The sequence below is a fragment of the Schistocerca cancellata genome, chromosome 5, assembly GCF_023864275.1.
Source record: "Schistocerca cancellata isolate TAMUIC-IGC-003103 chromosome 5, iqSchCanc2.1, whole genome shotgun sequence".
NCBI lineage: Eukaryota > Metazoa > Arthropoda > Insecta > Orthoptera > Acrididae > Schistocerca > Schistocerca cancellata.
The window spans coordinates 273861894-273885065 of NC_064630.1; the positions used below are offsets into that span (position 1 = coordinate 273861894).

At 38.2% G+C, this 23172-nt stretch overlaps 1 protein-coding gene across 1 annotated transcript in view; it reads right to left on the reverse strand.

Annotated features, from left to right (window-relative positions):
- The window catches only part of LOC126188079 (uncharacterized), a 278375-nt gene that overhangs the window by 89600 nt on the left and 165603 nt on the right, over positions 1 to 23172 (reverse strand). The window lies entirely within an intron of this gene.

The window sequence follows — 23172 nt, forward strand, 5'->3', positions numbered from 1 at the left end:
GTAGACTTGGAAAAAGCTTTTGACAATGTTGACTGGAATACTCTCTTTCAAATTCTGAAGGTGGCAGGGGTAAAATACAGGGAGCGAAAGGCTATTTATAATTTGTACAGAAACCAGATGGCAGTTATACAAGTCGAGGGACATGAAAGAGAAGCAGGGGTTGGGAAGAGCATGAGACAGGGTTGTAGCCTCTCCCCAATGTTATTCTATCTGTATATTGAGCAAGGAGTAAAGTAAACAAAAGAAAAATTCGGAGTAGGTATTAAAATCCATGGAGAAGAAATAAAAACTTTGAGGTTCGCCGATGACATTGTAATTCTGTCAGAGATAACAAAGGACTTGGAAGAGCAGTTGAGTGGAATGGACAGTGTCTTGAAAGGAGGATATAAGATGAACATCAACAAAAGCAAAATGAGGATAATGGAATGTAGTCGAATTAACCCGTTTATGCTGAGGGAATTAGATTAGGAAATGAGACACTTAAAGTAGTAAATGAGTTTTGCTATTTGGGGAGCAAAATAACTGATGATGGTCGAAGTAGAGAGGATATAAAATGTAGACTGGCAATGGTGAGGAAAGCATTTCTGAAGAAGAGAAATTTGGTAACATCAAGTATTGATTTAAGTGTCAGGAAGTTGTTTCTGAAAGTATTTGTATGGAGTGTAGCCATGTACGGAAATGAAACATAGACGATAAATAGTTTGGACAAGAAGAGAATAGAAGCTTTCGAAATGTGCTGCAGAAGAATGCTGAAGATAACACAACTAATGAGGAGGTATTGAATAGGATTGGAGAGAAGAGGAGTTTGTGGCACAACTTGACTAGAAGAAGGGATAGGTTGGTAGGACATGTTCTGAGGCATCAAGGGATCACCAATTTAGTATTGGAGGGCAGCGTGGAGGGTAAAAATCATAGCGGGAAACCAAGAAATGAATACACTACGCAGATTCAGAAGGATGTAGGCTGCAGTACGTACTGGGAGATGAAGCAGCTTGCACAGGATAGAGTAACATGGAGGGCTGCATCAAACCAGTCTCAGGACTGAAGACCACAATAACAACACAACAAGTGGTGGTATGGAAGTTCATGGAGTACAACAAATATTTCATCGCTCCATAGAAACAAGAGGTGTACTGTACACCAAATATTTGGGCGATGGTGACAGTAAGGCATACAACAATGTGGTGAACTCTAAGCCATATGGAGATACCATTATTAGGAAAATAGAATGTGTAGGCCATGTTCAAAAACGTTTGGGAACAAGACTGAGAAAACTAACTGTTGATATGAGAGGAAAAATATTAGAAAATGGAAAATTGTTGACCGGACAGAGTCGGTTAACTAAAACTGGAATAGGAAACTTGCAGGTATACTATGGGCAGGCAGTTAGGAGAAATAAAGAAAATCTGGGGGCAATGAAGAGATGTGTTTGGGCCACATTCTTCCACAAGTGCTCTACTGATGATAAGCCACATCATTGATTGTGTCCATCAGCAGAAAATTCATGGCGCAAATACAATAGGGCTCAGGCAACTGGAGAATCTTATTCTCACCAGCATTCTCTTTCTGCTGCTGTTATTAAAGCAATTAAACCTATTTTCAGAGACTTGGCTCATCCAGACCTTCTAAGGAAATGTCTGCATGGGCAGACACAGAACCCAAATGAATGTTTCATCAGCATAATTTGGAACCGCCTTCCTAAAACTGTATTTGTAGGTATGCATACAATGAAACTAGGAGTTCATGATGCTGTTATTACATTCAACTGTGGTAATATTGGAAAGCGTTGGGTACTGAAAAAGCTCGGAATTTATCCTGGTGAAAATATGATCACTGGGTTGCAACATTGCAATAAAATGAGGATAGCCGATGCAGACAGTTCTGCATCTAATATGGCCAAGAAAGCAAGACAAACATCGATGAAGGTGAAAAAGAAGCTGGAAGACCTGCTAGAGACAAAAGAAAGGCCATCATATGCAGCAGGACAGTTTTAATTAACTGTAAGTAACAAATTTCAAAAGTGTTATTTTTAAAGTCAATTTCCCGCACATTAAAATTTTCAGTACATATGCCTCATTATATCAGAAACTATCATAGATAAATGAACGAAATTTTCAGAGACTCCACATAACATAAAAAGCCACCTCTGGTACTACAATCATTAATATTCCCCCATTAAGAAGTTCACAAAACAATATTTTCTGCAGAAAAAACTTAATATGTTTTGTTAATAAATTTAAAGGATAAAGTAGATTTTAGTACAGTTGACTCTATTAGCATCATGTAACATACAGTAAGAAGATTAAGGTCCTGTATCAAATAGTTTTTTCAGAAATGGGTCAAATACTTGCCTAAATTAACATGGGTTAGATAGGCAGGGTGTGGTCCCCTTAAACTAACTGTGTATAGGTTTCAGGAATTATCCCCCAGTTCGGGCGAAGCTGATTCATTATTTCAATACAGTCAGAGAGTCTCTATAATGCTGTTCAAGTTAAGGGGAATACTAAATGGGCTGCAGTGTGAATGGGTACTATAATTGAGGAAGGAGGCATTCTATGTTAGTCTAGTCAGCTGCGCAAAAGCACTGTGTTAGAGAGGCACAGCGCTTAATGCATCTATGCAGTGAGCAAGAGACCCAGCTTGGAATCCCAGCCTTAATCCAAATTTTCAACTGATGCTTCAGATTGCATACATACGTCATTGGGTTTTGAGACTTGAAAAGGTCTCTGGAACCATGGAGTTTCATTTAATTAAACCACCAATGCCTGGGTTTCAGCGAGGATACCCCATTTTGTTCAATTCCTGAGGTGCTATTCCAATATGGTTGGAGAGCCTCTGCAATGATGTTCAAGTTTAGGGGCAATACCATGTCGGCTGAGGTATGAATGGAAATCTGGAGTGAGGAGGGAGATGTGCTAGCATAATCTGTGCAAATGTGCAAAGCCACTATGCTAGAGTGATGTAGTAGTGCTTCAGCCTACTAAGCAGGAGATATGACTTCAATTCCCAGCATTGGCAGAAATTTTCTTTTGTCACCTTTCATCATACATACATCACAGATATAACAATATTATCAAAAGGAAAGTTGCCATTCACCGTATAGTGGAGATGCTGAGTCACAAATAGGCCCAATGAAAAGACTGTAACAAATAAAGCTTTTGGACCAAAAGGCCTTCGTCAAAAATGGACCACACACACACACACACACACACACACACACACGGAACTCACCCACACATGCCTGCAGTTCAGGCAACTGTTGCCAGGGGCTTCAAAGTTGGTGCTTCATCATTGTAAAGAATTTTAAAAGACATTGGTTTCAAATATCTTATGAAGAGAGAATTTAGTTGAATGAAGTAACATAGGTGCAGCACAAACCACATCCCTTACAGAGATGCACAATACAAGAGAAGAAGGTAGTTAAACAGTGTATTAGCTTGATTAAACATTGATGAATTAAACTCATTCGAGGAAGACTTGCAGTAAAAGACTTGTCTCTTCTTCTGATTTTGTTCGTAACAGTACACTTGTATTCGGGTGTTAGAAAAACAGCAGTGACTACCATTCAGAAATGAATACTGTCAGTTTTTTGAAGTGGTTCAATGAATAGTTCTTACCATACCTTGGTTCAAAGTCAGTCAAAATAACATGCCATGTCAGTTATCATGCAAGTGTTACAGAGAAAATGCCAAGTACAAAACATCATGGAAGCGAATATTTTGCACTGGCTTAAAAACAATAAGATTTCACATAGTATAGACCAGACTAGTGCTGAACACCTGCAGCTTGTTAATTTATATGTCATTTGGCAGAGCATGCATAGTTAACTTTCTTGCACATGAACGTGGTCACACAGTTTTGCATTTACCCACATATCACTGTCAGTATAATCCCATGGAATTACTTTGGGCAATACTTAAAGGCTATTTGGGAGAATAAAGTGAAACATTCAAGACCACAGACACTGAATCACTTGTGGATGAAGCAATAAACAACATCTCCTCTTCAGCGTGGGCACACTGTGAGCAGCATGTTGAAATGCTTCAGGATAAAGACTGGTAAGGAGATGTAAGCCATTAACATATCATCATAAATTTACAATCAGAGGGTTTGGACACAGATTCAGATAGCGGTGGTGATGGTATTATGATGCAGACATTGAAACAAAGTAAAGTAGTAGTATTTATTAATTATAAAAATTCGTGATTTAAAAAATGTGTTTGTCAACATACCAACTGCATGCATAGTATATGAGAACTTCATAGCCTTTATTGATTAGGAATTTGTATCATATGAAGTATATAGACTATAATGTTCAAAATATTTCCCAAGGAGTAGTTAAGCGTTTACCTGCATGTTGTACGCTCTATAAACTTGCGAGAATGCTGCTGGATAAATTCGTCAAAAGCTCTGGTGTTTCCACAGTAACCCCTGTCATTTTCAAGGTATGAATTCAAAAAGCCTTAAAATGTGTTAAAATGACCTGTTGAGATATTGATGGTTTTTTATGTTATTGGTCAGCATTCCCTCGGGAATGATAGTCTTTTACATTAGTTTTTCCTGCCAGCAATTCTTTTTTACATGCAGTGATTACACTTAATTACAGTCAAACACACCCACACACATGCCTTAAACAGATTTTTAAAAATTATATGGAGCAGAAGCAACTGTCAAGCAAATATAATGATTTCAGTTTGTTCTTGAACTTAATTTTGTTGTGTATTTCTATTTTCCTTATAATACTGTCTAAATCACAATAAATGACAATTACTGCAGGCAGTTTCAATGACCTTGTCATTAGACAACTGTCATTTTGAGAAAAATTGTACCTGACATCTTAAGAAAGCTGTGTCAGCTGTTCTCAATTTCAAGTGGCCTACAGCTGTCGAACAGTGGGCACTATGTCATCAAGATATAAGTAAGATTTCTCTCATGATAATTGATCAAAAGCGTTTTCAAAATTTATTATTCTCCTCATAGATTGGAACATATCATATGATTTACCACAGGCAAATGAAACTGACGACGACTACACTGCAATCAACTGAATGAACAATAAAGTAGTTTTGGCTGCCTGATCTACAAGGACAACATCGAACTTTTATGAGTGTCATTTTGCCTGTGATAATATAGGAATGTGTGATTGTGTGGTTTTTTATTTACAATGAGGAGTGACATTTTAAGAATGATTAGCAGTTGCAGAATGACACAAGAAGCAATTTTAAATCTTGTGATAAAAGTAGAAATACTCAATAAAACAAAATTATTTGAAAAACAAGTTGTAATATCAGGGTGTATACATGAACAAGGAAAAAAAATTCCCGGATTTCCCGGTTGAAAATACTCTTTTCCGAGTTAAGTGACAGTATACTTTTCCTCGGCACTGTAAAACTTATCAATCCATAGAATGTTTATGGTTTTCTACACAGACATAGAATTTGCCAGCACTTTAGAAAACGAAACCCAGGGGGGAAATAAACATGTTTTGGAATGATCTTTGATGTGCAGCAACATGTATGCTGCATTTTTTCGTGTTACAAATTCTAATTCCACAAAACACTGCATGTTACTTTCAGAAGCAATGAAATTCAGATTGTGATGCACTTTTGTGAGCCAGTCATAGCTCATGTCACATGATCTCGCCAGCTGATGACAGCATAGCACACATGATGTAGTTAACCAATAGCAAGATCACTCTTAAGTAGCGCAAACATACAAAAAAGAAAAGTTAATGGTGTAAATTAGTAGACATAGTGTTGCTACAAGAAAAACAAAGCTTTCACAAATAATATTTGTCTCGAAGATTAATAAGCTGCAAGAGAAGCTAAGCTTCCACATATGATACTGATCTTTTTGCGCATGTTACACTTTAAGAAACATCACACAATGCGCCAGAAAAATTTCTAATAACGACGTAAACGTCTGATCTTCTGGGCTCAAAATTCTTCTAGATGGTTGTCCTCAAAAAGTTTGTTTTGAATGAGAGTCTAATGCCCTGTGATCTAAGAAATTCATCGTACATTCTCGCACATAGTTCATTTTGCGGAAAAGGAAATTTACTTTGAAAGTAACACTTTTCAAACCATCATTCGCAATATTTTCCCGTGACCTGCTAGAAATTGGTTAGTTTCAGCAGTTGCCACAGAGCACCAGATAACAGGCGTCACTGCACCTGCGCAGCTACGTTGATGCAAGAAGCCCGCATGTTCGAAGTGTAAAACATTAAAAGATCTTGCATGATGTCATAAAAGAAACAAGACATTAAAGGATACTTCAAGAGCATCGGAATTTCATGAACCATACTAAAATGCATAATTCGGCTTAAAGTGCACAATCCTATGTCCAGATTTGGATGTAAATTTTCTTGAGTACCAGTACTCTATTATCTCATGTTTGGTTCATTATTATGGCATAATGCCATACGAGCTAGAAGGTGGAAAATGTGCACTTGAAATGCAGCGAACAGTTGAAACTAGCCAACAGTGCGGAATTAAACGCTTCGTTTCAAATAAATTGACTGCATCGGCGCAAAAGAGGGGGGGGGGGGGGGTCATGGTCAGCTGGAATACTGAACTAAGTCAGGCAGGGTTCAGTATTGGTTTTAAACTGAGTCTAGTTGGTAGGGCTGGTGGTGAAAAAGTGTTTGGTAGGGTTGATGGTGAAACAGTATTTCCACAGTAGGAGCAAGAGAAGGAGAGAAGGTCTTTAAGAAGTCTAGCATGACTGAATTTTGGAATGGAACAAACAGTAAGGTTTCTGTAAAGGACTGATACTGTAATGATTTGAGAATTTCTGTGTAAATTCTAGAACCACTCAGCCTTCTACCATCTCAAACACACGATATTCTAGATACGAGTGTGAGATGATAAAATCCTACCTACTGCACGTCACATGTCTGTGTGTGCAGGTTTAAAATCAGTCGCAGTAAGATGGTAGACACGGCGGTCGAACAGCACCGACAAGTACCTGTCGGACAATCCATAGGTGTGTAAGTGCATGCGTAAGGAAGAACCATGGACTTTATAAGCAACTCTGTGTGTATTGTGTCACTGACTATTGTTATGTGAAACAAGAACAACTGATAAAAGTTCTCTTATAGACTCTTAATCCAGCCTTGGTAGAGGCAAGACCTATTTTATGATTCATGTGAAGTAGAGTCATGGTTATTAAGCCAGATCTTTTATAAATGTAATTAAATTTGTTTCTGATGTTGTACAGAGCGAGTGACTTATTGGAAGACATATATGTATGTGGAAAGTAAGAATTTTATTCTGTATGGAGTTCAAATATGCCATTGGTTAATGAAATGTAAAGTTCGCATTACTACTTATTTCACAAGTAGAGAGAGAGGCTTAAATATTCCCATACCTAGCATCATTCTATGGAAACGAAGTCAAGAGAGTTTCCCAGCAGCCAGCTAGAAAACAAAGAAGATCCACTGCAAATCTCAAGTAAGTCACCTCATATAAATGAAGTGGGAAGCTTGTACATCTACTTCACACTTTCAATCACCATCAAAAACGTTACAACATGGCGACCTGTGTGAAAGGACCCGAGAAAATGGGAATTTTAAGTCAAAAACTAGAAAGTAAGTTGTTATGTATTGCCCTAGCAACCAAACATAACATGACAAGGGATTTACTCTGAGACATTGGAATATGTTCAAGTATCCAATGAAGCCAAATTTGAATGAAAAATGGTGAAAGACAGGGAAAATTCACAACTATAAAACAGCAAGGAAGATGTCAACACATTTGTCTAAGAAGAAATATGCGTAGAAACTTCACCCAAGAAGATCCAGTGTGGTGAGTATACAGCTCTCACACACATCACGGGGACACAGACAAGGAAACCAACCTACATCCAAAGCCGCCGACACCAGGTGCTGTTCACCGGTGCTGACCTGCCTCTACATCTGCTCACCTACGCAACGAGACTTCTACGCCAGGTGAGCGTGAAACTAAACTTCATTACTTAAGTGCAAAGTGGTACATACTGTTGAGTGAACTTTTATTGTGTAATTATAGTATTTAAAGTTAGTTTTAAATGCTTACTAGGGCTAAAGCATATAAAAGCATGGACAATACACAACAAATTGAGGACACTCAAGAACCAGCTATGGCTGTGAAAGTGAGCAAAGAAGTGCCAGACTGGGCTGAGTTGACAAATTTAATTAAAGTTCAGAGTCTGCAATCAAATGCTCAGAATGAGATTCTATGGAAATAATTATGCTTGGTAAATTCTCAATTAAGTACCCGGAGTGAAGCTTTAAATGTCCAGAGTTTTAAGTAAAACACGTTAGATTCACAATTAAATACCCAGACTGAAACTCTTAACAGTCAAGTGACAAATCTAGGTTTGCTAAATGCCAAAATTGACTCACAAAGCAAAGAATTTGGTAATCTATGGGACTGCATGGGTGCACTTAAGACTGAATTTGATGCATTAAATAGTAGAGTAGAGAATTTAAAAATAGATTTAAAGAATGAATCAACTAATTGCTTGACCATTCATGTAAATCAAATGTTTACTGATCTTAGTCTGAAACAGAATGACAATTTCCAAGATTTATCAGAAAGGCTAGAATTTAACATTGAGAACAGATGTAATAATGTGGAATCTGAACTTAATGAAAAGTTAGGATCCTTTGAAAATGTGTGCAATGTTAAGTTTAATGCTGTAAAGCAGGGATTGAATACTTTGAAAGAGAGTGTAGATAATAATAATGAATTAATACCGATTATTCAATTGCAAATTACAAGTGTCTGTACATGAGTAGATCATGTAGAAAGAAATTTCAAAGAGAAGATAGTGAACTCTGATATCATAAATGTAAGTAGTTTGGAGGAACAAGTTGAAGAAACTATAGATCAAAAAGTTATTGAGAGCATAACCTCCGGAAACGTATTGCCTATTCTGTCTCGCGAACTTAGTGATACCACGAAGGGTACAGACAACTTGTGGAGAGAATTCAAGCTTATTCAAGACAAAGTAGATAAAAGGGTAACTTCACCTAATGTGGTATTAACTAGTGAAGCTGTGATTGATTTACAATGGGGAGCTAATTCATGGTTATCTAGACAATTCTCTAAATTTAAGCCAGGTAGAGATGTACATGCAATCCATTCCTTAAAAAGGTTTAACCGAGCATTACCAAAAAATTGGGAAGATTCTAAGAAGATCGAATTTGCTATGGGGTACCTTCTAGGGGAAGACTCAGAATGGGGTACAGTAAATATTGAGAATTTTTCCTCTTGGGGAGGACTTTCAAAAGAAATTTAAAGAAAATTACTGGTCTGCCAGTGCACAAGAAAAGTTAATATCAGATCCCAGGGACCCGGGCGGAGTCATCTATCCCCCAGGGACATTAACATTCTGAGTTAATGGATGGAGTGACAACTGTCAGATCCCAAGTTGTTTTTAGTGTTTTTCCAAATAGTTTCTTGCACCAAATTCCTTTAAAATCTTAAACTATTCTGTCATCTATCCCCCAGGGACGTTAACATTCTGAGATAATGGGCGGAGTGATGACCGTTGGTTCCCAAGTTGTTTCCTGTGTTTCTTCCAAAACAGTATTCTTGCACTGAGTTCCTTTAAAGTCTAAAACTATCCTATAATCTTATTGCTTAGAAAACTGAATATGACTATAAAATAGAGAACAACTTAAGAAAATCACTGAAAAGAAGTGATATCTAGACAAAATAAACTAAATAGAGTATTATATTTGTGGAAAATATAATAGGATGTGACTAGCCAAACTATTGTTATACCGTAGTGTACAGCTTTTCTATTTTGCATAGAGTATTTTATACCTTTTATGAGAAGTGATATAGATGGGAGGGTTTGCATAAATTTTGAAAGGCATGAGTATTGTAGATTAAGCATGATTTACAAGAACAGATAAATCATGCCTAACACAAAACACACAGCACACCTTTCAAACAACCCTCACAAACAAGTGTGCCTGATTCTTCACCATTTGCCATTTCCCATAGGGTTGCTAGCATTTCTTTTGGGGACCTCAACAGTGAAGGTGAGACAAGTCCGTCCGTTCTGTAGGAGACAATTTAACACCAAACCTCCTCTGGCATCTCACTCAAGTACCTGAGAGGTAGGAATCAAAAAATGTTCAAATGTGTGTGAAATCTTATGGGACTTAGCTGCTAAGGTCATCAGTACCTAAGCTTACACACTACTTAACCTAAACTATCCTAAGGACAAACACACACACCCATGCCTGTTGGAGGACTCGAACCTCCGCCGGGACCAGCCGCACAGTCCATGACTGCAGCGCCTTAGACCGCTCGGCTAATCCCACGCAACAGGTAGGAATCCTGGGGAAGGGGGGTGGGAAGGGTTTTCTGTCTTTGGGGCTATCTTCTTCCTCTTCTTCGATCCTAGCATCCACATCTATTTTTTCCTTACTTACTTATCATTTGAGGACCCATCTATTTTTTCCCTCTTTCCATATTCATAAACTTCTTTCGCTGAAGTTCTTCCTTATTTCCGTAGTTTCTAATAACCTACATCTTATATTTAGATAACAAGGCCAAAGAATCAGACTACATGAACACACATCTGCATATACACAAATATACACTTAGACAAAAACATACAATTACAGAAAAGAAAGCCTGTCACAATGTGAGAACCGCCAAGTGTTGTAGCGGAAAATATGAGTACATTTAGAAATATGCACACATTTATAGGAAGTTATGATGGTTCTACATTGAATATGCATAAGAAAAGTTGTATATAAACTAAGAAAGAGACAAGTGCAAAGAGAGAAAATGAAAGAAGGAGAGAACGTTAATCATGATGATCAATAAGAAACGTCAGTATAATAAATACTGTGATGAATTGAAGGATAGTGAGACATGAATAGTATATGTTGACATAGTATCTATTGAAAGTATAGAAGTTGATAAGTAGAGGAGGACTCTGGGGAGTAAATGATGTATTAAAGAATAAATGTGAAGCTTAAGACAGATTTACATCTTTACCAGAAAATACTTAATTATGTTATCCATAGAAATGTATACTAGGGTAATGAACGGTGAGGCCTACTCAGAAATGATAAGGAGGGCGTACCCAGAATTCACTAAGGGCAGGCGTACCTACGTGAAGATAGGATCACCTGTGGCCTAAAAAACAGAGATGTTTTATTAGGGGCATACCTACCAGAATGGAAAGAGGAAGTGCTTTCATAAGGTCAACCCACAAGTAAGGAATAGGTGCTGATCCTAGGAGAAGTGGTCAGTATCGTGACAAAAGTCACAGATTTTATAGGAATTATTCTGGAAAGTATAAATTCTATGAACAACTAGCGTTATTATGTTCTGTAGAAATAAATGAGTGTCAAAAGAACACTTTTGTTTTGTGCAGAGTTCCTCCAAGCTACAACTAATGAAAACAGTACATTCTAGAAAAAAGGTAGTACAAAAAGATAAGAATAGCAGATAGATTACTCATGTGTCATAAACACCTGAAGTTCTTTATTGAAAAAGAGAATAAAGAAAAGAAGTCCTCATAATTCCTAAATATTAATAAAGCTGACTAAAACCTCAAGTGTATGCTCATGTCAAATGAAAAATTGTTCAAGAAAGGACAAATAATTGTTACTGAAAGAAGAGATATGTATATAAACATATGGAAAAAATGTATATTGTTAAGATATGAAATGTTATTATAAGTGATATTACTTGCATAATGATTATGTATAAAATATCATGTGTTAGGTCTGAGGGGGGAGGGGGGGGGGGGATATGTAGTGATTCGAGAATTTCTGTGTAAATTCTAGAACCACTCAGCCTTCTACCATCTCAAACACACAATATTCTAGATACGAGTGTGGGATGGTAAAATCCTGCCTCCTCCGCGTCACATGTCTGTGTGTGCAGGTTTAAAATCAGTCGCGGGAAGAAGGTAGATGCAGCAGTTGAACAGTACCGACAAGTATCTTTAGGGCAATCTATAGATGTGTTAGTGCGTGTGTAAGGAAGAACCACGAAGTTTATATGCAACTCTGTGTGTATTGTGTCACTGACTATTGTTATGTGAAACAAGAACAATTCAAAAAAGTACTCTTATAGGCTCTTAATCCAGCCTAGGTAGAGGCAAGACCTATTTTATGATTCTTGTGAAGTAGAGTCATGGTTATTAAGCCAGCTCTTTCATAAATGTAATTAAATTTGTTTGTGACATTGTACAGAGCAAGTGACTTACTGGAAGTCATATATGTATGTGGAAAGTAAGAATTTTATTCTGTATGGAGTTCAAATATACCGTCGGTTAATGAAATGTAAAGTTCACGTTACTACTTATTTCACAAGTAGAGAGAGAGGCTTAAATATTCCCATACCTGGCATCACTTTATGGAGATGAAGTCAAGAGAGTTTTCCAGCATCCAGCAAAGAAGATTGGCTGTGAATTTCAAGTAAGTCACCTCGTATAAAAAAAGTGGAAGTTTGTATGTCTACTTCACACTTTAAATCACCATCAAAAACGTGAGAATACTTCTACGGGACTGCGGCTTTTAGTGGAAAGATCATGACTGTGTCTTGGATCTGTTTAATTTCAAGATTCTGTATAGTGTTGGATGGGATTTCTGAGGGTGTAGATTTTCAGCTATGAGGAAATGTGCAGTGGGTTTTGGAGGATCTTGTAAAGGCCATGGATAATGGTAGTCCAAGGTGGAAATAGGAAATTAATAGGTTGGAGAGCTTTTTGAGGAGGCATTGTGCACACTACTCTAGTTCCTGGAGAGCAAGAATTTCAGTCTTGGAGATGGGATGCAGGAATTTGGGATTGAAGAGCAGAAGAATTTTATGGACGGAGAGGAGATATTGCAACGAGGTCTGCACATGATTTATACGGATTTTCAGAACTCTGTTTGTGAGGACTATGCACTGACAGAATTTGAACAGATAGAGGTCATTTTGGAACTAGAGGTTGCAACCAGAGATGGTTAATTTGATTGTCAAGACATTTGGGGAAATCCGTAAGCTAGGCAACTAAGTAGGAACAGTATGTAGGACTAAGCTATGGCTAGAGATAGAGAAACTTTTCGGTATTGGCGCAGATGGAAGGAGCAAGGATCCATAATAGAGGATGAAAAATGAACAAAAATAATTGGGGAAAATCCAAAAAAGAACAGAGCTCATGAGGCATTCCTAGACCTTCAAATTGATTACACTTCTTCCCTCATGGTCACAAATTTTTGATTGTTACTTCCCGTGCCTTATGCACCACATGAATTTTTGAACCCCACACATATCCACATATCAACCCCCCCCCCCCCCCCCCCTCTCCATTGGTGGCACTAAGAGTTGGCGACATCAGCGACTGCTGATGGCCTCGCGCCTTTGGGGGTCTCACAAAAAGCTGTTGGAACCATTAAAATTTTAGCTACTTAGTTGTCTTCCCGTACTGATGTAGTAATATTTAACTAGGCTCATCTGGCAACATTATGACAGGTAAGGCCCATTACAAGATGCATCCAAAGTGTACACCTATACGGCAGCACACCAAGTGTACATGTTTGGGACTGCAGACTGGTTCTGGTAGGCCTATTACATTACACAATTCATGCAGGATATAACTGTCATGAATCAGCATTTGAAAAATTGATCAGTATTATAAAATACTTAGCTTCACACAATCTGGCATATAGAAAGCATTGAGAATCCATCAACCTGAATGACAGCAGAAACATTGGAAATTTTATAGACCTATTTAAATTGTTATCCAAATATGATCGAACAGTAAAAGAGCACTTCCAACATATTAACAAAAATCATATTTGTCAGCATTACCTGAGCCATGACACACAAAATGAATTAATTAAATTAATGTCCAAATCTGTTATCAACAAAATTATAAACAGAGTCAAACAAGCAAAATATTATGCCTTCATGCTCGATTGTTCCAGGGATTCGAGCCATAGGGAACAAATGTCAATAATAATAAGATTTTGCAGTTTCTCAACTGGAGAAACTTGACTTCCGCAAGGCGTTCGATACAGTTTCCCACAGTCATTTAATGAACAAAGTAAGAACATATGGACTATCAGACCAATTGTGTGATTGGATTGAGGAGTTCCTAGATAACAGGACGCAGCATGTCATTCTCAATGGAGAGAAGTCTTCCGAAGTAAGAGAGATTTCAGGTGTGCCGCAGGGGAGTGTCATAGGACCGTTGATATTCACAATATACGTAAATGACCTGGTGGATGACATCGGAAGTTCACTGAGGCTTTTTTGCAGATGATGCTGTGGTGTATCGAGAGGTTGTAACAATGGAAAATAGTACTGAAATGCAGGAGGATCTGCAGCGAATTGACGCATGGTGCAGGGAATGGCAATTGAATCTCAATGTAGACAAGTGTAATGTGCTGCGAATACACAGAAAGATAGATCCTTTATCATTTAGCTACAAAATAGCAGGTCAGCAACTGGAAGCAGTTAATACCATAAATTATCTGGGAGTACGCATTAGGAGTGATTTAAAATGGAATGATCATATAATGTTGATCATCGGTAAAGCAGATGCCAGACTGAGGTTCATTGGAAGAATCCTAAGGAAATGCAGTCCGAAAACAAAGGAAGTAGGTTACAGTATGCTTGTTCGTCCACTGCTTGAATACTGCTCAGCGGTGTGGGATCCATACCAGATAGGGTTGATAGAAGATATAGAGAAGATCCAACGGAGAGCAGCGCACTTCATTACAGGATCATTTAGTAATCGCGAAAGCATTACGGAGATGATAGATAAACTCCAGAGGAAGACTCTGCAGGAGAGACGCTCAGTAGCTCGGTACGGGCTTTTGTCAAAGTTTCGAGAACCTACCTTCACCGAAGAGTCAAGCAGTATATTGCTCCCTCCTACATATATCTCGCGAAGAGACCATGAGGATAAAATCAGAGAGATTAGAGCCACACAGAGGCATACTGCCAATCCTTCTTTCCACAAACAATACGAGACTGGAATAGAAGGGAGAACCGATAGAGGTACTCAAGGTACCCTCCGCCACACACTGTCAGGTGGCTTGCGGAGTATGGATGTAGATGTAGATGTAGAAATAGAGGGACATTTCATTGGGTTTATTGCCATCAGAGAAACAATGGGAGGGTATTTAACAAATGGCATTGTAAAGGAACTAGAACATAATGGTCTAGATTTGCAAAACTGCCAAAGGATGGGGATATGATAAAGGTGCCAGTATGGTTGGCATTAAAAGACATCAAAAACTGTCAAGGACAGGGATATGATAATGGTTCCAATATGGTTGGCAATAATACAGGTGCTAAAACAAGAATAGTCAATATTTATCCACGAGCTTTGTTCACGCCATGCGGATGCTACTGTTGGAATTTGCTTTTGCCAGGTGCTACTAACTCTTCTACAAATGCTAAAACATTTTTTGGCTTGATCAATAAAGTTTAAGTGCTTTTTTAAAAATCAAGTAGGTGTTGGGGTCTTATAAAAACTAAACTGCAGTTGACATCGAAACCAGTGTCTGAAACACGGGAAAGTAGAATCAGAGCTGTAAAAGCAATATTTTTGCAATTTTATGATGTCATTGACAGTTTGAGTGACCTGAAAAATAGAACTGATGATTCCAAAACTCTTAGCGACTTTGAAGCAGTCTTGAAGGAAATGTTAACTTTTGAGTTTGTTGTTGCAAGACATGTGTGGTATGAGATTTTACTACGTGCCAACAATGTAAGCAAACTATGGCAATGCTATTGATACCTTACACCCATTTCGTGAGTGGATTCAAGAAGTCTTTGCAGAAGCTCAATTGTTTGTAGAAAAAAAGTAGTTATAAAATTGAGTCTCAGTTAAAAAAAACAAGAGCACAGAAAAAATTAATATTCAGTTATGAACAATTTTATGAACCTATACAATCTTCTGAAATGAAGTACAGAGATAACTTTTTTAACATAATGATAGACACTACAATATTCGACACCGAACATCGATTCAAAGCACTCAATGAATATTTTGAACGATTTGGTTTTATTTACGATATGAATTATTTGAAATCTTTATCTAAGGATGAACTTCGCAAACATTGTAATGATTTAGGCACAATATTCAAGAAGGCAAAAATAGTGACATACAGCCTTTCAAATTTTATGAGGAACTCCAACTTTTAAAATCCAAACTACAGGACTCAAGCAAAGATACAAAACAACTTAATCAGTACATATTAAAAAATAATTTGGAAAAAGTACATCCAAATCTTTACATAACAATCAGAATAATGCTCACAGTTCTGGTCAGTACAATTTATGCTGAGAGAAGTTTCTCAAAGTTAAAATTGATTAAGAAATATTTAAGAAGCACAATGTGCCAACAAAGACTATCTGCATTGTCAGCACTATCAACTGAAACAGAAATAGCGATTGGTATTATCTATGACGTAATCTTAAAGAAAATTCAGTGAGGCAAAAAGCCAGAAGTTTCAGTTATTTTAATGTGTGTTTAACATAATTTTTGTCATTGCAATAATCTTTTTACATTATGAGAATATTTTTTTTAATAATTATCATTAGTGTATAATTCAACTCATTTAATTTAACATTTGCTTTCTCTCGCAAAACTTATTCATCACCAATGTTCAGTTTTTGCCTATCACCACCACTGCCCCCCCCCCCTCCCTCCCTCTCTCTCTCTCTCTCTCTCTCTCTCTGCCTGCCCCCCTCACTTCACACATAGCCCCTACCATCCAAAGCATCCAATTGTTATCCTCTTTTTATTTATTTTGCTCTTTGTTCTTACTGTGTTTTCATGTCGATTTTGGTTCATTATTGTCTTGTACTACGGGCCCTACACCATCAGCTTTCACCTCTTTTCACCATACTTCAGTTGTCTCATTCTTTTTGTGATATTTCCCATGTATTTTTACAAGCTTTTCATTCTCTATTACGGATCCTTGCTCCTTCTGCCTGCACCTACACAGAAAAGTTTCCCTATCCCTCTATCCCTAGCCAGAACCAAACCCTATGTACTCTTCCACCATTTTTGCCTAGTTAATGGAATTGCTCCCCCCCCCCCCCCCCCCCCCCAAACACCAAATGGTCTGACCATCAAATTCATTGGTATGGAGAACAGAAATTATTTTAAATGAAGAATCATTGACAGATATGGAAGTGAGTTCAGGCGCATCCCCAGGTAAGTGTGATGGGACATTTGTTGTTAACGTTGTATATTAATAACATGGCAGACAATATCAATGGTACCAGCAGATATTTTGCAGATAATACAATCCTCTATAATGAATTTCTGTCTCAATGAAGCTGAACAATTGCTACTTACCATATAGGAAGAAGACACTGCATCACAGACAGGCACAACGAAAAGACTGCTATACATTTAAGCTTTTGGCAAAAGGTCTTTTCCTAGAGTACACAACACACACATATTCACTCAAGCACAACTTACACACACATGACCACTGTATCTAGTCACTGAGGGTGGACACAGAGACAGTGGTCAGGTGTATGAGTTGTGCTTGTTTTCTACTCTAAAGGGAGACCTGTCGGCCAAAATCTTAAATATATAGCAGTCTTTTTGTTGTGCCTGTCTGCAGATCAATGTCTGCTCTATACAGTGAGTAGTAGTCAAACCTATTCATAATATTGTCATTATTCCATTCTGGATTTTCTGTTGTTTGATAAAGCTGAACAGGTTATCAGTACGATCTTGATAACACACTGTCCGACAATAAAAGTAAAGTGGCCAAAAGTGGAGGAGGAAATGAGATGAAACTTCATGAGTTAAGAACATGTGTAACATTACTTCAGTGATAACAGACTTGAATTAAATTTACAAAGAACTTGGCATATGAGCCAATGGTTCCTCACACCATGATGTCAGGAATGACATCATTGTGCCTCTCAAGAATATTGGAAGAATGTGGCCACCCTCCAGATGCCATCATATTTGTTGATGACGGTCATGCAGGTAGTGTGGAACCACAATTCACTGATGAACAAAATACAAAATATGACATCAGCAGTCTATACTTCCCACCCATGGCATTTGTACTGTGTTGTTAATGGCAGCCTCTGCATGGGATGGTTGTTCTCTGTACAGGATGGTAGTTCCCTAGTCTGATGCTGTTATTTTCCGACCAATGGTGCAGGATGTTGTAGAATGTTGTAGGGAGTCCCTTACTTGTTCTTGGGTGGCAGGCACAGATTTGGACATGTTATAATGTGCTTGGTGCACACTAACACAATCCTCCCTTGTGTTGGACAGACTAGGTCAAGCAGAATGTTGACAATGAGTGAGTATACCTGCCCTCACATTCCCATGCAGTCCAACATCAGGACTCTGTCACACCTGAATGCCCCACAAATCTTTATATTGCTTGATTCAACCAGCTTATCAAATAGAGAGCCTCAGTGAGGCCCCTTTTAACACTGATACAGATAACACTGTCTCACATGAGAATGTGGCATCTCCAATGCCCTCCACAATGATCACTCAACATCTGATGCTGATCACACTTCTTATATACTCTAACAGACCTGTAACAATACTAAATTTGAACAACACTAATGCACTCTAGTGGTCATACTACCTCTCAAAGAAAATTGCAGCTCTAATCATTTACATATGTGCCACTGGTTTGTACGTGTGCAGAGTTACATTGGCATTTCACCATGTCTTCTGGGTGCTTCACATCTTGTCAGGCAGTGCATTTAAAAATTACAAAATTTATTCACATGCTGCAATTAAGCAGTGATGTCAACTATTTGTGATACATGAAAATTTGTACCAGATGAGGACTTGAACCTGGATTTTCCACTTATCACGAGTGGTTGTCTTAACCACTTCAGCTATCTGAGCATGTCCCCTGGATTGATCAAAACATCCATTTGTTCTGAAGCACATCATATTGTGAAAATACAGGCACTGTATAAACACAATGATGTATTTCAGAATGTTGCAAATATTGGTAGCTTACTTAAAATGTTCTCAAATGTAGAATTGTGCACTGTAACAAAAGAAAAAATTGAATATCATATGATTACAGCAACAGTGATTTATAACTGAAATTAGTCAACCCTTGCAAACACTGAGGTGTTTTGAAATGTTTACTTATAAAATGGAAGGACTAAATATTCTGAATTGTAAGTAATACAGATGGCATACTTCAGTTCATTGGTGGAATACTGGAGAAATGCAGTCAGTCTACAAAAGAGATTCTTATAAAACACTCATGTGCCCCATCCTAGTGTAGTGATGAAATGTGCGAGACACGTACCAAATAGGACTAATAAGGGATACTAAATATATACAAAGAAGGGCGCCATGAATGATCACAGGTTTGTTTTATTCGCAGGAGTGTTTTGTGGAAATACTGAGAAACTCTAAACTGAAGATGCCAGAAGATGGACATAAGTATTCTAAAAATGCCTACTTAAAACAATTTCAATCTTCTGTATTATGTTAGGAATTTGGGAATATACTTAAGCCCCTTACATATCTCCCTATAAGGACCATGAATACAAAATTATATTAATTAAACTGTCCAAATCAGCATCTAAGCAGTACTTCTTCCTGTCCTACTTACATGAATGAAATGGAAAGAAATGCTAATATTCGGTACAATGGGAATTATCTCCTGTCGTGCACTTCATGGAGGATTGCAGAGTAGGGACATAGATGTAGAAAAGTATTACAAGGACCAACTAGCTATGACCAGTGAATCCACTGATAATAAATAATTTAGCTTTACAGGTAATAGCTTCCCCAATATTTGCAGCATTGAGTCCTGTACAGATGCACAAACAAGACTGAAAACTTAAACACACACACACACACACACACACACACACACACACACACACACACCTGTACAGCTACATTGTGCTAACTGAATAAACAATTCTGGGATTGCAGTTATACTGATTGACAGGGTTGATGGGTTCTGCCAGGTGAAGTGGGAATGGCAGAAAGGAGGTGGGAAGTAGGAGGGAGGGCTGGCAAAGGGTAATTGACAGTTTGAAAGGAGGCAGCAGGTGTACATGATAGCAGTGCAGGAGGGAGAAGGAAGAGGCAGCTCTGGTGCACAGGGTAGGAATGTGACACAAGAGCACTGGCACTGGTGCATTCGTGCTGTGAATGATGACTCTGATGTGCAGGAATGGATTGGGAGGGGGTGACAGAGTGAAGGAAGAGGATGTGGGCTGGGTGCAGGCTGACTAAATTTGGAGTCCTGGGACAGGATGGAGGCATGTGTGGAGCAGGAAGCTAGTGGAAATTAGGGCCAGGAGAATGACAAGAAAGAAATATGTGTTCCAAGGACAACAGCTACTTATGTAATTTAGAAAAGCTGGTGTTGGTGATAAGGCTCCAGGTGGCCTGAGCTGTGAAGCATCCATTGAAATCAATGACATTGTGCTCAGCAACATTTTCCAGCACTGGGTGGTCAATTCTGTTCTTGGCTGCAGTTCCATTCGCTTGGGTAGACAACTGATCAGTGGTCATGTCCATATAGAAAGCTGTACAGAAATTGCAGCAGAACTGGCCCTGACTCTGATGGGATAGGATAAGCAAGTGACATGACCAGAAAAGGACGTGCAGCATGGTTTTGCAAATAGATCTTACACAATGGTTGTGACTTAATGATGGACCAGGATGTTGCACAGGTTGGGTGGGCAATGGAATTCCCCTTTAGGAGGTTAGAGATGGATTGTGGGTAGGATGTTCCCATTTTCAGGCACAATGATAGTTTTTCCTAGCCCTGGCACAGGATATGCTTCAGTTGTTCCCATCTGAGATGATACTAGGTAATGAGATGAGTGCTCCTTTGCAACTGGTTCTTGGGGATGGTTGGAGGATTATGGGGTGTGAGGGTATGCAATGAGAAATCAATCTGCAGGCTTTTAGGGATATTGCCTATGTGTGGAAGTCCTAGTGACACATTCAGCATACTGTGCAAAGGAATTCTTGTCTCTCCAAATTCACTGATAACAGGTGGCAAACTATATGGGTATAATTTTTTGGTGAAGGAATGGCAGCTGTCAAAATGCAGATACTGTTGATATGGACTGAAATATTGATGGAGCTACCTAGGAGGTGGAGGTTAACTTCCACAAAGGTACCACATTGGGATGATGGGTATCAGGTTATGTGAATGTGGTGAGAAGGTATTGAGGCTGTGGAGGAATGTAGTCTGGCCACTCATGGACAGTGCATCATCGAGCACTACACATACGTGAAGGTGTCAGTGCCTGTGTGTCGCCTGCCTACCCCATGCACCTGCAGCCTCACTCCAAGCTATGAGCCAACCTTCCCCAACCTTTCCTCCAGCTCCTCACCTCCTTTCTCCCTTCTCTCACTTCGTTCAATACAAACACTCTCCCAGTTAACCAACAGAACTGCAGTCACAGAATTATGTATTCTCTCTCTCTCTCTCTTTATCTTAAAAGGTAGCTAGTTTTCAACATTTTTTATGTGCTTATCAATTATACAGTGAGTTGTTACCTCTACTTCTAAACTGTTTACATTTTGCCAGAACTTTCCACTGCTATAGAAACCCACTGATTGATAATTTATAGTTGAGAAAATTTTAAAATGCTGCAACAATTTTGTGTTGTATCTATCTAAATCTCACATGGCTGCAGTAACAGCACAAAATTAGGAATATTGTATTGAAAGTGATTGAACTTGATGATGTTCTGTGACTAAGGGGATGTTCTGCAGGAGTGTAATTTGAAATGGATTACCACTCGGGTGCATAAATAATTTGTCAACACATTAATAGCATCAAACGAGAAGTGAATCAAGAAAACTAATGAATATGGATAGAATTAGTGGCTATTTCTTGTCTTTAGGAGGTGAAATTTAAAGCGATGATATCAGGATAATGTGATCACTTTTATGAACGTCTATCAGCAGCCCTAACCACTTCACATCCTGAATGTAAATAATGGCCTGCAATTATGTCTTAATACATCCATAGCAAAATGTAAAATAAACAATTTCTGGCAAATAAAACCAAAGTAATTTCAGAGATAAGCCATGACCATCACTTTCCTATCCCACACAGTTCTTTTGACTGCATTACGCAAAGAGAAAGAACTGCAGTTACAGTAGAACATGTAAATAAAATGGAGTGACAATCAGCTGATCTTCAATATGACACTATAGCACAGAGTAAGTGCTCATATATGTTTGTGGTTGCACTCATCCTCTTCACTGCTGTAAGCACCAGAAAGTCTGAATGAGTTCTCTTTGAGACATAATCAGAAGGGATATCAATAAACGGATATTTAAAAAAAAATATGGAGAAGAGGAAATCTTCCATAGAAGCTCCTTGTGTGGAGATGTCTGGAAATTCTAAGTTACTTTCAAGAATAAAGAAGACACCTATTGGGTAATGTCTACAAAATATGGTGTAGTTACATCTTCAGTAAAGTCAGCTTACCCTTCTATATCTACTCTGAAAGCAACTAAGATCCAAACAAATTGACAATTTATCATCTGGTCCATTAAAATTTGCTAACAGTTAATGAGGGCAACACAACAATAAATACCAACTCAGACAGTGGGGTCTATTATGAACTGTCATGTGCAACAGATAATACCAAATGCAGTACCCAAATAAAAAAAATGGAGTTTGACACTTCATAGTAGATAGAACTTGGCTGCCACTGCTCCACTCAGAAACTGCCCACCAATGATGCCAAGTCATATCATGCTTCTCCACAATGCTCTCAGCAATGTCTTCTTTGTCAATCTGGAGAATATCATTCCTCATTAGAGCATTTGGAGATGAAAATGTTAAAAAGATCAATTACTTTCCCTATTTTCATCAAATACGGTCTTGTGGGAACATGTATTGGGGTTATGCATTGTCGAGAACCAAAAAGTGCATGTTGCACAGAGTGTGTAATTAAGGTAAAATGTGGTGTCCATTCTAGAGTCCCTTGTACATAATTAGCATACCAACAACTGCCACACAGTGCATTTACTGCCTTATGAAGTTTGTTGGCAACTATCAATCACAGTTCCAAAAGAACAGAAAGTGTCATAAACATAATGCTAGAAAGAGAAATGAGTTATAATGCCCATCACTCAGTAGTGGTGTGGCACAAAAAGGGGTGAGGCATTCAGCTGTGAAAAACTTTTACCACCTACATAGAAATGTAA